Raw genomic sequence first — 17,417 nt, 5'->3', positions numbered from 1 at the left:
CTGGGGGGAGGGGGTGACTGTGCCCCCCCAGAAGTCATTTCCGGCTGCCCCAATGGGTGGGGAGTATCACCGACTGCCTGGGTAGAGACCAAGGATGCTGTTAGACACCTTCTGATGAACAGGACAGCCCCTGTAGGTCAGAACCCCACCGTACCGCATGCCTTCAAGCATCAATTGAGCACCTGCTGTGTACCAGGCTGCACAAAAACCCTGCAAGGAGGCAAGGCCATAGGGCTCTGAGGGGAGAGGTTCCACGGGCCGTGTCACACGGCTACGGCAGGGCAGCGGCGGGACCCAGATCCAGCTGATGTAAAGCCCCACCCTGAGCCGCCAAATCCCTGCCCGACCCATGAGGATTCTGGCCTCTACGAGTAGGGGCCGCAGAACCCAAATATTTCACCGCTCTCGCGCCCCACGGTCGCTTCAGGGCAGCAGAGATCAGAGCTGGCCCTTTTCATCAAAACCCACATACACCAAAATGCCGACGCTCTCTCTCCGGGGTGGTGGCAATGCAGTCAGATTTTTTTATGTGCAGGCTTTTTGTGTTTTTAATTCTCCAACTCAGAGAGGACACATTTGTTCTGCTTCTAAAAATCAAAAGTCTTTTTTGCAAGGCAGCTATTAAACCACATGCCCCACCCAAGGGCTTGGCCGTAGGGGGGGCCCACACCCCAAAGCAGAGAGGGTCGGCCGGTGCAGCCCCCGGGGCAGAGCCTCCTGGCACATCGGGAGGAACCACCGGCCAGTGATTTCCCTCCCGGGAATACACAGAGGAGACAAGACACACGTAAGCACCCAGAGGCCCTCGGAGAAGGTTCAAACTCTGCAATCACCCCCAGCGGCATCTCCGGAGAATACACACCAGTCGTACGTCATGTATCCCCAAGACAAAATACTATCCGTACAGAAGTTAAAATCCATCACCTAGATCTAACTGCAGCAACACAGTACAAAATCATAATTTTAAAAAATTATAGTAAGAGGCACCTGGGTGTCTCAGTCAGTTGAGCGTCTGACTCTTGATTTCAGCTCAGGTCATGATCTCACATCTTGTGAGCTCAAGGCCCGCATCAGGCTCTGCGTGGACAGCATGGAACCTGCTTGGGATTCTCTCTGCCCCTCCCCCGCTCACACTCTGTCTCTCTACCTCCCTCTCTTCCCTCTCTCAAAAATAAACATTAAACATAAATAAGAAAAAACATTTAAAAACATAAATACAATAAACATCAAAAAATTAACCATAATAATAGTAACAATAATTACGGCTATACGGCTTTCAATGCCTTGTATGTTACACTTCCAAGCCTCAAAACACTTGTAGAATGCAGGTCGTGTTTTGACCCCCATGTTACATATAGGGAAACTGAGGCACAGAGGGCTGCAAGATGATGCCCGAAGCCTCACAGCTGGTAACAGGTCATGGGGGGATGGGAACCCACACCATCAAAATCCCTGCTCGCAGCCACATGCTCCGCCGCCTGTCTAAGCAAGGACAGGAAATTACTAGGTGCAATTCTATAAAAACTGTCGATATTCGACCGCTTTTGACCTACAAAACTGGCAGAGTCCACACCTTAATAGCAAACTGCAGACACAGCGCGCACACAGAGGGACACATCCGAGTGCATTTTTCCAGCCCAGAGACGAGCTAGGGCCCCAGGCCGTGCAGGGATCCACACAGAGACCAGCAGAAGCAGGAGTGCATGTCTAGTCGAGAAGTGGTGGCCTCCAGGGAGAGGACTCGGGTGACCAGAGAGTCACCTGCAATTTTTTTTTTTTTTTAATAAAAGGCAGCCAGCCACCTTAGCCAGCAGCCCTGAGCCCGGCCTCTTCAACCAAGGCTGGCTGGCACATTCCCACCCTCTCCCCTTTCCCTGACAGCTTCTCTGCCCCCTCGACCCCACACAGCCCATCCGCGAGCAGCAGGTCCCCAGGGCCTGCTCTCTGGAGCCACTGCGGGCAGGAGAAGCTCTCCCCACCTAAGGATCTGGTTTCATTTAATTGCAGGCTTCAGGTTTCTGGACGCAGGCCCAGAGGCCTTCAGGGCCAGAGGTGTGGGCCATTTTCTTCCTCTTTTCAATAAAGCCGGGAAGGAAGCAGCGTGTGGTGTCACTTGTCTGCTCCGAGAATCTGAAACACCTGTCCCTTGGGAGACCCCACCCAGAAGAATCGTCCACGGCTCGTCACGGGTTGGCAGACAGGCTGGGGACCTATTTTGTTTCTGGCCATCACTGGGGCCAAATACCCTCACTGGATTTGAAGGAATTAAGAAACACACACACACACACACACACACACACACACACACACACACAAGCCAGCAAACCTGGCCTCCCCCGCCCCAAAGCTTCCGAAGGGCCATGTCTCTGCCGCCAGTCTTTTTTCATTCCATTTTTTCCCTAGCATGGCGCTTGGCAGTTTGCAGTCCCCTCTCCTGGTGCCAAGCCCCTCACCCATGGCCCCGGGTCAAGGCCCAGACCCTGAGCAGTCACCCGACTCCCAAGGTCACTGGCTGCAGCAGTGGGGACACAGCAGCATCGAAACGAGCACGATGCTCCCGGCTGCTGGTCCTCAGGGAAGATGCAAGGCTACGTATGAGTTTCCTCCTGCTGCTGTAGTCGATGGCCACGGACGTGGCCGGCTCCAGACAGCATGCAATTTATTATCACAGTTCTGGAGGTCAGCAGTCCGACCCGGATCTGACAGGAGCTAAAAGCCAAGGTGTGGGCAGGGCTGTGCTCCTCCTGGAGGCTCCGCGGGAGAGTTCGTTCCCGCATTCCTTGGCTCCGCGCCCCCTCCTTCGACCTCAAAGCCAGCAGGATGGCGTCTGCAAATCTCTGTGACTCTGACCTCCTGCTTCCTCCACATAAGGACCCTTGCGATTAGTTAGAGCCCACCAGGATTATCGGGGATAACTTCCCATCCCAAGGTCAGCTGCTTACTAGCCTTAATCTCAGCCACATCCTTAATTCCCCTCCGCGGGGTGATGAGTCGCCGTTCCTAGGACACGGGCAACTTTGGGAGAAGCCCTCATTCTCCTTACCACAGGCCCCAAATACCTCTGAGCCTCGAGGAGACTGCTCCTACAGCCCACCCCCACAAACCCTGAACTCCAAAAGGCAACTGCCGGGGCCTCGTGACTCAGTCTCTCCGCTCCCGCAGCATGAGCAGGCGTATGCCCAGCTCCGGTCACCGGTACGGTGAACACACACAGGGTGTGGAGTCCAGCCTCTGATGAAAATGTGAACCAGGCAGAGTCCTGTGGCTTATCAGCAGACACTTCCCTGTCTGAGATGACAGCAAATAATGCAAATAATTTGGCAATCGATATGCCTAGGCAAGGTTTATTTCTCTTTTTTTGGACCGGTCACCAGTGGCCCCATTGCACATCCCACAATCCAGCAAGATCGCTCGCAGGGAAGCTTCCCTGCGGAAACCTATACTTATCCACGTTCAGGCTCTCTAGGCCAAGAACGGTGCGGGCACCAACAAGGCACATGACCTCCGTGGAAGGGGAAGGCTTCCCAAGGTCCAGCTGACCCGCAGCAGGGCACTTGTGCTCGGAAAAACGTCCAGGGGATCCAGCCATCTTGGCCTTCACCACGCAGCTGGCGTCGGCCAGAACCCGGGGTAGGGTGGTCAGCGGGGGCTGTGCCCAGCAGCAAAGCCACTCGGGACATCCCCGGTGCGGGTCAGCACCCTCCCCCCGACGGCTGCCACCCCCTGTCCAGCAGCCAGGGCCCCCGGGGACCTGACGGTCCAGAGAAGGATCAGATGAGCCCCACCCCCTAACAACATTAACAATATTAACCGTGAAAACACAAAAGGTGGAAGAGGGCAGGATGAAATGGCTCTTTCTTGCTTGAAAGCCTTGCGCGTCTCTCTCCTGCCAGGAAATCTGAGGAGTTATACAGAGGCCCAGAGAGGCGGTGCAAAACCCACACGGGAACCCAGCGGCCGAGATGGGTCTCAAATGCCCAGTGCCCACCCCACGGCCCGTGTCCCAGTCCAGGATCCTCGGGGCAGCCCCGTCTCCTCACGTCCCCCCACACCCAGCTACACAGGTCCCGCGTCCCCTCCCCAGACTCCCCGGATATCCCCCCCCCCGACTAGCCTCCCCCACCTCCAAGGCAAAACCCATCCGCAGCCCCCTTCAATGTCAAAGCACCCACCCTGCCCTCCGCCCCTCCCCGGCCGCCATGCTGACACCCTGAAGACACTCTTTACGGCACAGGAAGCACAGAGGCGTCCTGAACACACGGCCGGGGGGCTCAGGGGCACAGAGAGGGCAACAAGGGCCCAAAGGTCACACAGCAGACCTGCAGCACAAGGCTTGGGGTGCACACACACCTCTGCCCTGGCGTGCCCAACGGGAGAGGGATGGTTCTGTGGCAAGGGGGCAGCGGCTGGGCCCAGGTGCCACGGGATGCAGCCTCCTGCCCACTGCTGTGCTGCGGCTGCCATTTATACTCCACACGGCGGGCTCAGCTTCCTGCACGGCAGAGCCGGCCACGGCCCGGGAGCCTGCAAGGGTGACCCCGAGGGGGACAGGGCGGGTGGGGGCAGAGAGGGGAGCAGGGACGCCCAGGGCTCCGTGCACGGTGGCCCCAGGCCACCCCCCACAGACCCACAGTCCAAGGGAAAGGGAGGCCCAGGGAGAGGCCGGCCCCCCGCCTGTGACGACCGCCCACCGAGGAAGGCACTTACGAGCTGTGTGCCCTGAACCAAAGACACGACCACCCTGTGCCTTAGTTTCCCCATCATGAAACGGGGGAAGAATGGTTCTGGCCACGTGGAGTTAATATGGGGTTTAAATGATCTACCATAACATGGGCGCTCGGTGAGCACGCCCGTCTCGCCAGCCAGCTCAGGGCCTTTTCCCGAGCACCCCGGCCCGGCCCAGCCCTGCCCAGAGACCAGACGCAGACGGTGGGGAGGGAGCTGACGTGCACACTTGTCCACAACAGGTCATCAGAGGTCACCCCCAACACCCTAACTCACCCCACTCCCCCATGAGGCAGGAAATACAGCTATCCCCATTTTATAGATGCAGAAACTGAGGCACCGGGGCGAAAGAAGAACTCTGCTCAAGAAAAGGAGGAGGAGTCCTCAGGTCCTGGGTTTCCTGGAGTTAATGAGTCTCTCTCCTCACTCACCAGACAGCAGGTATGTCCCAAAGGCCCCAGAATCCCCCTAAAGGCTGCCTGTGCCTAGTTTGCGCCCCTGCAGAGCTCCCTTCCTGGGAAGGGGGCGTGGCAGGGCACACGAGCCAGAAAGGAACCACCTCAGGCCACAGTAGTACCCAGAGGCCGCCTACTCATGGAACACAGGCTTTAGGTACCCCAGGCACCCGGGGTCGTCTGGCTGTGATGTCCCAACCTTGCTCCAAAAACATGGCACAGAGAATATCCATTCAGCAAACCGAAAATGCCAACAGCACACGTGCTGAGCTGGCCGAGGTCTTTCTCTGTGCTCTCACCAAGAGAAGGCAGCAAGCCCTCGCAAGGATGACCTCACTCAACCCCTCAGCAGCTTCCAGGGACAAGTCACCGGACTGTGCCCATTTTATGGGTGGGGAAACTGAGGCTTGACTCCTTATTATCCCAAACCCCAGGCACCTAGCTCTGGTCTGCAGAACTCACAGTTGTGCAGATATCAGCAGGGTGGTTCCCTCCAGAGACAAGGGGTGGAGCGGGGGGCGGGGGGGGGGGGCAGTGTCAGCTCCATGAATCTCCCAGCCCATAATCCTCAGCCCTCTAGGCTCAGAGACCCATCACTCCAATCTCTGCCCCGTCTTCACGAGGCCTGCTCCTCTCTCCCATCAGGGCTCCTGGGCGGCTCAGTCGGTTAAGCATCCGACTCTTGATCTCGGCTCATGTCGTGATCTCACAGTTCGTGGGTTCAAGCCCTACATCAGGCTCTGAGCGGACAGTGTGGAGCCTGCTTGGGATCTTCTCTCTCCCTCTCTCTCTGCCCCGCCCCCATGCGCTCCCGTGTGTGTGTGTGTGTGTGTGTGTGTGTGCGCGCGCGCGTGTCTCACTAAAAAAATGACACCCATCATGTTAGATTTGGGGCCCACCCGTCTCCAGCATGGCCTCATCCTACATTATTACGCCTGCAACAACCCTATTTCCACACGAGGCCCCATCCTGAAGTTCTGGCAGAACATGACTTTGGGGGACACCATTCGACCCAGTACGATGGCCTCGATGGGGTGCAGGGAGCAGAGACGGGGAAAGCGAAAATGCCTAAACTGTTCCGTAGGAGAGAGGGAGGGCCGGGGGGGCGAGTGAAAGTGGGCAGCTGCCCGCCCCCTGCTTACACGCCCCCCGACACCGGGTCACAGGAACCACCCACGAGCCACCCGCACAGCCACTGCCCGCCAGAACCCCACCAGGTGAGCCTGGCCCCAGGCCTCGGGACCCTGAAGGGGGCCCCTGATTCCCGCCGGGCCCGGCTCCAGGCCAGCGGCCTGGGGGACAAGCCACGTGGAGCCCTGGGGTAGTGCGTCCCCGGCTCCCCACTTCGGCCGGCAGGCTTGCCTCCTCGTTAGCCTAACGAGCAGGGCCCGTGCCAGGCGGTTGCCATGGCCACCGAGACACCACCGCGGCACCGGGCGATGCTCCCAGAGGGTCCGCGGCGGGCACAGGGGTTCAGCGTGAGGACAAGCAGGGGCCTCCGGGGCAAACCCTCTCCGTGGGGCCCGCTGCGCCCCCTCCGGGCCTGGACTCCAGGCCTTCTGACTGCCAGCGTCTCCCAGAGAGGCCCCCGGGGCCACAAAGAAAAATCCACACCCCCCCCCCCAAATCCACACCCCTCCCCCGCAAGCCCTCCAGCCCTGCCTGGCCAGAGCGCCCCCCCCACCACCACCACCATGCAGCCCACAGCGATGCTGGAGGCCCGCCCGGGGAAGGTCGGAGGTCCGCAGGCGCCTGGGCAGACAGGCCTCCAAGGCAGTGAAACGTGCTGGGAAGTCCTTCTGGGCTCTGAGTAAGGTCAGGGCACAGTACCGCTGGGGCCCCCCTGCAGCTGCGTGCGGAGCGGGGGGCAGGACGGCCGCCGGGGGACCAGGGAGGAAGCTGCTACCAACGTGACAGGTGGGCCGCCAAACGAGAGGGCAGCCTGGGAGACCCCGGGGTCTCTGGCCCATGCCCCACACCCCAGGAGGAAGGTCTCTGGGCCCAGTTTGGGACACCTTGGGCCTGAGGCCCCTTAGGGACATCTATGAGCCACTGGCAGGAAGCCGCTGGATCCACCTGCCTGGTCACGGGCTCCCTGGGTGCACGAGCCATGGACAGGAGGGAGAGGGCAGGCCTCGGCCTCAGATGGCCCCTCAGCCCCACTCTGCTTTACCACGTTCTGCGACGATGTGTGTCATTCGTCACCCCATTTCGCTGGTGGGTAAACTGAGGAGCTGTGCGCAGAGGTTCCGTTTCTCGTCCAAGTCACATCACATAGCCAGCAAGAGGCACACGGGGGACTCAGAGCCGTGGGCCAGTCCCGGGAGATGGGAGGCAGAGAGGCTCAGCCACTGGACCCACAGGAGGGACTGAGCCCCCGGGAGCCTCCGACCCTCCCGGTCCCCCACCCCCGCCCCCCCCCGCACATGCACACACACGCAGGCGCCTGGCCGCCCGGTCTCATCTAATCCCTACAACCCACCCTCCAGTTTACTCTCTGCCCCACTCCTTTCCCCAGCACAAAGAAACATCCCAGGGTCAGCAGGAGAAAGCAGGGGCGTCCGAAAGGGTCAACAGGGCCAGGAGGCTGGAACTGATGCCCTAGGGGACGGGATGGCCACGCCAACATTCTGAGACCCCTGGACCCCGGGGCGCCAGATCCGGAAGAGACAGAAGTGACACTCGACCCGGGGGGTTGTGAGCTGGATACCTGCTCCGCTCCGGGGCCTTCCCTGGGGCCTCCAGCGAGGACCTCTATCGTCCCCTTCCCAAATCCAACCCAACATGCACATCCAAAGATCCTGGCTATTGCCCAGGGTCTGATCTTAGTTAAGACACTCCACAGGGCCAGGCCTTGGTCTCCTCTTGGGACCGTGAGTCAGGAGACTGCAGGGTATAATCTCCCCAGGTGGGGGACCCAGCACCCCCCCAGACACACACGGGGGCCCAGGCATGAAAGTATCTTGTGGAGAGTTTTCCCTCTCTTCACGCCCCCTGCCTGCCCCAGCGCGGCCCTCAAGAGCTGAGACAACTTTCAGGAATGCGTATGGTTAGGGTGATATCACAGAGCAAGGTCAGGGCAGAGAGCAAAAGCAGGGAGAAACTACTAAAATCAGGATGAGGTGGGTGAAACAAAAATACAGACCAGACCAGACTGCTGAACGCAGGCTGCAAATCTGGCTCCGAGTTTCCTGACGGCCAAAGCAAAGAGGGAAACAAGATGGGGAGTAAGTGGCTTTCCCAAAATTGTGAAAACGATACGGCACCATACAAAAGGAGCTCCAGCAACCAGCCAGCACTGCCACGGCCACGATTACGGTCTCAGGCATCACCTACATCAGTCCAGGCTGCCCGCTGCCTTAACGGCCCCTCTTCCCTGCCGAGTCCTACAACCGTAAATTATGACCATGAGTATCAGCATCACTTGGCCGGTGACCCGGGCCAACAGGAGGGGTTTTAGGGCCTGCTTGGTATGACTCTTAAACTCCTCTCTGGGCCCCAGTTTCAAAACCAGTCAAAACCCCAGAAGGTCAAGGCTGACGTTAAAAAGAACAAAGTAGCTCCCTACCAGGGGTGAGGCCTTGCACGCCTTCAGGCCTCTGTCACAAAGCCTGGACTTTTCCTTTGCAGCCTGAAAACAGCCTCAGACAACACACTAATGAACGGGCATGGCGGGTTCCAATAAAACTTTATTATGGACACGGAAATTCGGATTTCACACAATTCTACAGGTCACAAAATATTATCCTCTTTTTATTTTTTTTTTCCAGCCATTAAAAAACGCAAACTCCCTTCTTAGCTTGCACGCCATATAAAGACAGGAGGCGGGCTCGCTTTGGCCTGCGGGCCTCCGGAACAAGCTCCAAGGTATGTTATAATTTAGGGGAAGAAAGCAAAACGCAGATAGGGTTCATTTAAGGCAGGCAGAGGGCCAGACTCTCTCTGAGGGGAAACCTTACCTGTCTGCCTGCCTCAGGGGACAGAAGCTGTGAACTGTTTTAACCCTTTCTCTTAATGAAATTACTTTCTTTTTTTTTTTTAAGATTTTACTGTTAAAAGTAACCTCTACAGGGGCGCCCGGGTGGCTCAGTCGGTTAAGCGGCCGACTTCGGCTCAGGTCACAATCTCACGGTCCGTGAGTTCGAGCCCCGCGTCGGGCTCTGTGCTGACAGCTCAGAGCCTGGATCCTGTTTCAGATTCTGTGTCTCCCTCTCCCTGACCCTCCCCCGTTCATGCTCTGTCTCTCTCTGTCTCAAAACTAAATAAACGTTAAAAAAAAAAAAAAAAAATTAAAAAAAAAAAAAAGTAACCTCTACAGCCAAAGTGGGGCTCGAACTCACAACCATGAGACCAAGAGTCCTATGCTCCCCGGACTGAGCCGGCCAGGTGCCCCAAAATTACTTTTTTTTTTTTTAATGTTTGTTTGTTTGTTTGTTTGGAGAGAGAGCACGCAGGGGAGGGGGGGAGAGAGGGAGGGAGAGAGAGAGAGAGAGAGAGAGAGAGAGAGAGAGAGAGAGAGAGAATCCCAAGCAGGCTCTGAGCTGCGGAGCCCAAACTCTCAAACCGTGAGATCAGGACCTGGGTCAAGGTCAACGGTCAGAAGTTCAGCGGACTGAGCTACCCAGGCGCTCCCCCAAAATTACCTTTTATAAAGCGCAAAGCGGCTGGCAAAGAGTCTCGAGCGCCTCACTTTTCAGTTTCCCATATTTTTCAACTGACAACAGAAAGCAACATCATGCGCCCCAAAAGCTCTTCTAGTTCTTACAGAATGCGTTCATTCTTCGAAAAAAATACGGACCGGGAACGCTTATGGACGGCAGGCCTCTGTGTCTCTGCACCGGTGAAAACAAAGGGGGCCGGACCATCCCGTCCGCGAGCCCGGCCAGGTCTGAGGCCCAAGCCGCCCCGCTCAGCACTCAGGAGGGAGGACTGCACCCTGATCTGCACAGACCTGCAGCTGGCTCGTGGGCTCGAGGAGGGGCAGCCAGGGAAGGAAGTGGGGCAGCAGCACCAGGCTCACTGCCTGTCGGCCCAGAAGAGGTCTGCAAACTGGCGTTGGGCCCCGAGTCCACAGAGAAGGCAAGACACCGAAACCACGCAGCCCAAAGGGCCCAGCGGCGACGGGCCCCACGAGGCTGTTTGAATTTATTAAAATCAGGTAAAAAGTGGAATATTCCACTCCTCGCGCACAGTCACTTCAAGGGCCCGGTGCCGCGTGCGGCTACAGCTATGGTGTCGGGACGGGGCAGATCTAGAACGAGCCCCCCGTTTCAGAAAGGCTGACCGGCCGGAGCCGCCCCCCAGGCCGGTGGGGACAGGAAGGGGACGGCGAGATCAGGAGCACGGGCGGGAGGAGGAGGACGGAGGTGGAGGCGCTGGGGTCGGCACTAGGGTCAGCCCCGGGCTGTCCGGGAAACAGGGCCGAAGAAGGGGGGCTGGGTGCCCCAAGATCTGACAGTGCCACGCTGGCACCAGCCAGAGAGACAAGATACGCGGACAAGGGAAAAATCGGATGCTAAGACCCAAGCCCTGCTCCCAGGCGCGGCCTCTGACTCGACCATCCAGCCCCGAGCCGTCCGATTAGGCAGCCATCAGCCACAGCCACATGTGCCTATTTAAATTTAAGTTAATTAAAATGAAATAAAATTACCCGTTCGGTCGAGCGCTCGCCACATTTCAGGAGCTCAAGGGCCACATGTGCCCGCTGGCTACAGGCCGTGCGGGCCTAGAACACTCTCCTCCATGGCAGGAAGTTGGCTGGACAGTGCGGTTCCACACTATCCTCAGCCGTGGGCGTTATTTCCTACCCACGCTGCCCTTCGGGATAAGGAAACTGAGGCCAGAAGGCCAGAGACTTCACTCAAGTTATTAGGTGACGGAAGCAGGATTCGAACCCACGTCTGACTTCAAAGGAGCCCTTTCTGGAACTTGCCCCCCCACCCTGTGAAGAGGAAGCCCAGCCCTCCCCCAGGGGACCCCCCCCCGCCCCGATCCCCTGTGCCAGCCCTCCCCACCCCCCAACTCTCCAGGCTGCCCAAGCCCTCCAAAACCACCCTGGCACTGGGTGATCACAGGCAGAATGGAAAACCTCAACCTTTGGGGGCAGAGCACATCTGTCAATCACATCAACCGGTCAACCCGAGTCTCTGGAAAGCCAGGCTCAGGGCTCTACAGGGAAGCATTCACACTCCAGCCGGGTGAGCCAACACAGCAATAGGTCTTGTGACACCATCGGGTCCTCGCAGCACTAAAGTCACAAGTATCACCACCACCACCACCATCGTCATCATGCCCATCTTACGGATGAGCAAACTGAGGCCCAGAGAAGTTAAGCGACTTGCCCAGAGTCGGGCGGCTGAAAAGCCGCAGAGTCGAACATCAAACCCAATGCTCACGCTTCCTGCCCCTCAGTCCTCTCCACTCCCCCAACCGGCAGTGAGCGATGTACCCATTTTATGGACCAGAGCACCCAAACTCTGAGAGCCAGGACCAGCCCCTGGGCACACTGCTTGCACACAGCTGAGTCGGGATTTGAACTCACCCGAACCTGCAGTGCTGAACCGGCTGCCGCGGTGAGGCATCGAGGACCAAACGCGGCCGGTCTGTCCTCCACTGTTCGCTTAAGGGGATTCTTTACGGATCTATGAACCCAAAGAGCCTTCCTCCCAGGGCTTGCCTGAGCCCAAACGGGTGAACAACGATGACGGTTTTGGTCACTGTAAGCAAAAGTCACGCACCTGTGTGACCTTGGGCTGGCCTGTGCCTTCATCCGCAGCAAGGGGGAAAGTTGCCTTCCACACCCAGACCTCTCCAAGCCTCCCGCCACAAAGACCCCAGCCACCAGCCGGCGTGCGCCAGCGTGCGGAAACTCCAGGCCGCCGCCCTCCTCGGCTGCCACTTTCTGAAGCCCCGTTATCCGCCCTGCTAAATAATTCAAAGCCATGTTTTCGTTTCGAAATAAACACAGCCGCCAAAGCGAATGCCAAATTTGCATGAATGTTTAAGCTAAAATGAGACTTCAAAGAAATGCCAGGCCTGCCCCAGGCACTCCCCCCCCTCCCCAAATCTTGGGGAGAACAAGTTACTCAAGTCTCCGGCCCCCCTGGGGCAAAGATCTATAGGTGCCGCTCCAATAAGTAACAGAATTTCTTTCTTGCTAACGTGGGCGCCAGCTCCACACCTCGGGTCTGCAGCCCTTGCATGATGGTGAGTGACCAATCCCGGGTCTTAATCCTCGGTTCCACATCCAAAAGCGTGTGACCTTGGGCAAGTCACCAAACCTCTCTGTGCCTCAATTTCACCACCTATAAAATGGGATAATAACAGCACTGACCTCACTGGGGGGTCACCCAGAGGGAATGAGTGGCTTCCTGCCGAGCAGAGCCTGGCACGCTGTGCTGGCTGCTTTGTTACTGTGTTAAAATACAGCTTCTCCAAGAGCAGGAGCCCACTTGATGGGATAAAATCCCTTCCGGGCCCCCAAGGATCCTCAAAGGATGCCAGCTGACCTTTCCTAAGCACCTCGTGGGTCCCTGGGGACACCACACACACACACACACACACACACACACACACACACACACCCCCTTGGGTCAAGGCCTTCTAAGATGACAGCCCTCCCCAGGTCCCCTCCTGGCACCTTCCCCTGGGCGCCTGGGGCAGGAATTACCAGCTCCAGCAAGCTGTTCCCTTCAGAGGTGTCACCTGGGGAGGCTGCTGTTGGCGTCTGAGACATGAAAAGGAAACAGAGGAGGAGGGAAAAACAGACACACGAATAAAAGCTCTCAACCCTCTCTTGTTCAGAGGCGGTGAGGGCCACGGGGGGGGGGGGGGGTTTCATTCAGAGGGCTGAACGAAGGAGAGACCCCAGCTCTCCTGCCTGGAGCATTTCTGCTTCTCCGAGACAGGAGCCCCTGACGCTGGGTCATGTGTAGGTGGGACCCCCCCCCCCCCCTCCAAATCTCAAAGTGAACCACCAAGCTCACCCACGGGCCTCAGGTGGGGGGTGGGAACACAGAACACAGAACATGTGCCTGAATGGCAAGGCACTGGGGGGGTGGGGGTGGGCAGGACTCCTGGGGCGGCTTTCCAGCGTGCCAGCGGGTCGTACCAGCCTGGCCAACCCCCCACCCCCACGCCTGGAGAACAATCACGCCCTCCCGGCTCGGGGCTTTCATGCAGCTAAATGCGTGTTTGCAGAGCTCTCAAAAATCTTTAGGACGTGGTTCGAGCATTATTAATTGGGGGAAAAGAACGGATTATGCCAAATAAATCCTTCCCACGTGGCCGAACCCTGGCCGGGGGAGGGAGCGGGCGCGCGCAGCCCCACGAGGGGTCTCCATCCCTCACGGGGACCTGACAGCCACATTACCATTTACATGGATTTATCAATAGTATTGATCCCAGAGCAAACATAAATAGCTCGGTGGGAAGAGGCCAGGGCTGGGGCCCCGCTGGGCTCCCGCCCCCACGTCTGGGCACCGCAGACTCCCCGGGCACCCGGCGGCAGCGGCGGTAAATTTCCAAGCAGGGACCAGGCGGGCGGGGAAGCCAGACAGCGCCGGGGACGCCCTCGCGGCTGCGCGCCTGCTCCGGGACCTGCGCGCGCCCCACCGCGGGCTGGGTCTGTGCATCCGCTCAATGGGTTGAAGGCACCACCTGGCTTTCCCCATCCGCACCTGGCGAAACACGGAGGGAGGGGGTGGAAAGAAGGCGCCCTCCCTCCACCAGATCCCCCCTTCCCCAGCAAAAGGGAAGTCGGCCCGTCTCTCAAAATTTCCAGACCGTAGGATTAAAGGCCAAGTTTCAGAACCTGGTAATAACAACAACAACAATAACAACAAAACCGTGGTCACAGTAACATACACACAAATACCTTCTTTGTATTACCTCTCTCAGTTCTCACAACCACCCCAGGAGCTTGGGACTATTACTACCCCACTTTGCGGATGAGAAGCCTGAGGCACAGAGAGGTCAAGTAATTTGTCCCCGGTCATGCTGCCAGTAAACTGGCAAAAGAAAGATTCGAACCTAAGGAGTTGAGTTGCAGAGTCGGCAATGAAAGGCTCGGCTGGCTATCCCAGCTCACTTCTCTTCCTTTCTGGTTGCTTCCCCCAACCCAGCAAAAAAAAAAAAAAAAAAAAAAAAAAAAACAGACCACCCACGACGAGACACACAACAATGCCCTGGGACGCCCTCCCAGCTCACGCCTGGCCCTGAGAGCCCCTTATATCAAAGCAGCCGCGAGGACCCAGATCTGGTTTAAAAAGGGCAAAGTCAAGGCCACCGATAACACATCCCAACGTGCCCAGAACTCCCCCATCCAGCCCACAGGGATCCTCTCCCCCTCCCCCGCCCTCCCTCACACATCCTTCCTCCAAATCTGCAAAAGGGAAAAAAAATAATCATAATAAAACCAGTTCTCACCAACGGGGGGGGGGGGGGGGGGGGGAGGGGGGGAGGAAGGGAGGAGGCTGAGCCGACAGAACAGATCCGCCTCCGCTGCCTGCACCAGACCCTTGGAGAGCCGGAGCGCGCACAGGCGGCGGGAGGACACTAGCTTCCAAAAAAATAAAGCTACAATGTAAAAATAACGCCGGGCGCCCCACGCTAATTGGGCCCGGGCGACGGCAGCTCACAGGTACAGCCTGTCTCTCCCTCCCTCCCTCCCGCCTTGCCCTCTCTCTCCCTCCCTCGGGCTTTTTCCTGCAAGCGCCCGGGGTGAGGTAGGCGCGCCCCACGAGTACCCCCCCCTCCCCTCCCCCGCCCCGCAGGTCTCTGGGGATGCACCCCCCAGCACTAGGGCCTGGGGCCTCCGGGTCCAGCCCAAGTGGGATCAGCTCTGAATTCCAACTTCCTAAACTAGTGGCATCCCAAGTATCCGCACAGCCCGGGGGAGGGACCAGGAGGCGGCCCAATGAGGCGTCACCAGCCGCGGGAGGCAGGCCCAGACAGCAGGAACACCGGCCCGCGGGGGAGGGGGGACCAAGGGGCGCCTCTCCCGGGGGGACCCCCCCACCCGGTGCCCTCCGCTCCCTCGCTCAGGAGCGACCCCCGCCGGCCCCCGCCCCCAGCTGGCGGGAACCCGCCACGCGCCCTTCCACGGCAACCAGGCCGGGGAGCACCGGGTGCCATCTCCAGGGGCTCCCCAAACCCGCGCTGCCTGCTGGAAAATAAGACGCAGTGTCACCCCCCCCCCCACCCAGCCTGGGGCTACTTGGGCAGGAGGCAGGCGCATGGCGGCCATGCCCACAGGTCTGGGGCGCACCGTGGGGGGCTGCCCTGCGCATTTGCAGGGCGTCCCCCCGCCCGTCCACCCCCACGCCACTTCCCTCCTTCCCGCCCCCTCGCAGGGTAGCTGGAGTTCCCCTAAGTTCCCCAGCGCCCCCACGCACGCGGGCCGCAGTGTCTATGGGGCGCCTCTCTCGCCAGCAGGCCACCCCCCGAGAGCGCCAACTCAGGAGTGCAGGGGCCCCGCCAACTCCGCCGCGTGCGCCGCCCGATCTTCCCCTGATCCCCCGGAAGCGCGACCCGCGCCTCCCCCCGGCCCTCCGCGGGGACCCCCGGCCCCAACTCACCTCGCTGAGGCGGCGGCGGCGGCGCCCGGGCTCGGGGCGCGCTCGGGCCGCCCGGGCGCTCAGGCAAGTGGCGGTGCCGAACGGGCTAGGGGCGCGCAGCAGGCCCGGCCTCCAGCCGGGGCGCGATCCTCCCGCCGCCGCCTCCTAGGGCGCCTGCCCAGGGTCCCCGGCCCGCAACTTGGAGCGCATCTCGGGGCGCACGGCGCGGGCGCACGGCTCGGGCGGGGCGCGGGCGGACGCGGGGCTCCGGTGCGGCCCGGCCTGCCCGCGGCTCCGCTCCCCGGCGGCGGCGGCGGCGGCGGCGGCGGCGGCGGCGGCGGTAGCGGCGGTGGCGGCGGCGGCGGCGGCGGCGGCGGGAGGGGGAGGAGGGGGCGGGGCGGGAGCCCGGGAGGCGGTGGCTCGGCCTCCCCGCTCCCGGCTCCCCGCCCGCACCGACGCGCCCCGGCCCGGCCCCCTCGGGCTCCTTAAAGGGCCCGCGTCGCCTCCCCTGGCCCTGAGCGCACCCACTCGCGCGCGCACTCGTTGCCACACTTACGCGCGCGCGCGCGCACACACACACACCCTTACACTTGGGCGCGACGCCGTTTCTTTTTAGCAGCATCCCGGAGGAGGAAGGGGGGGGAAGCGCCTCCCCATCCCGCCCCCTCCTCCTCCTCCGGTGGGGCTTCGCGCCATCCCTCTCCACCCTAGCCCCAGATACTTAACTGGAATCGCGTTTCAGCTATTAAATTATAACTCAAGAGTGGCGGGTGGATAGGGAGGGGGCGTGCGGGGAGGGCCACACACAGATGCGCAAGGACCCGCGTGGTGGAGCTCACTCTGGAGGCTGCAGCACACAGTAGGGAGCTTAACCCTCACCAGCAGACCGCGGGGCAGCAGATGTGGCCCAGGCGAACTCAGCGCACCGCACACGTGTGCGTAGCCCGGCCATAGACTCAAATGTAAGATCACCCGCATATAAACACGGGACACACACACACACACAAGTTCCGTAGATGGGCAGGCACGCACACTAGAACGTCCAGTTCATGAGGTCGGGATTTCTGGCTGTTTCCACACACAGTAGGGACTCAATAACGTGTTGCTGAGTGAACGCCCATTTGGGGACATCCGAGGACACAAATGCACAGACTAGATGCTGCAAGCCTGTGGTCGGATACACACACACCCAGGAGCACACCCTCCTCACAAGCCCAGACCGCACAAGCGTGCAGGGTCACAGACAAGCACACACGTGGACGCTGGGAGACAGGCACAGCTCCAACAAGAACCCCCCCCCCCAGCCGTCCTGACGATTGTGCGCCCCGGTTTGCCCCCTCCCAGGGGGCCCTCCCAAGCTAGGGGAGATCTTTTCAAACAGCAGAGGGCAGTGGGAGCCCCAGGCCTGGAGCCTCCCTCCTCCTCTCCTTTCCCCTAAGATGCTGGAGAGTTTGAATTTTTGTTTTCAGTTCAGCTTTCCTTTTTTGGAGCGACGTCTCAGCAGATTCAGTTCTGCCATCTGCCAACATCTGAGAACCCCCCGGGGGAGTGGGGGATGGCTGCGGTGGGGAGGCGGCCGCGGGCGGTTTCCAGGGGCCCGGGCGCGTCTCCTGCCAGCAGGCCAGGGTTGCCTGACTCCCTGGTAGCAGTTTGTCCTTCTCTGCCCCCTCTGGCTGCTAGT

The 17,417-nt window shown here is 59.8% G+C and overlaps 1 protein-coding gene across 26 annotated transcripts in view; it reads right to left on the bottom strand.

The window, feature by feature from the left end:
* NCOR2 (nuclear receptor corepressor 2) overlaps positions 1-16,065 on the bottom strand; it is a 213,716-nt gene extending 197,651 nt beyond the window's left edge. For 17 of the 26 annotated variants that reach the window (XM_086681460.1, XM_086681458.1, XM_086681476.1 and 14 more), the window contains exon 1: positions 15,758-16,065. The gene's annotated coding sequence lies outside the window, so the exon portion shown is untranslated. The remainder of the gene's footprint in view (positions 1-15,757) is intronic. The other 9 variants (XM_086681477.1, XM_086681480.1, XM_086681481.1 and 6 more) reach the window with 2 other exon arrangements.
* Positions 16,066-17,417: the final 1,352 nt, after the last annotated feature.

This window comes from Puma concolor, chromosome D3, assembly GCF_028749965.1.
Source record: "Puma concolor isolate L17-30 chromosome D3, mPumCon1.1.hap2, whole genome shotgun sequence".
Lineage (NCBI taxonomy): Eukaryota > Metazoa > Chordata > Mammalia > Carnivora > Felidae > Puma > Puma concolor.
Note: the sequence above shows the minus strand (reverse complement) of the source record. Positions and strands in the feature narration are given on the sequence as shown.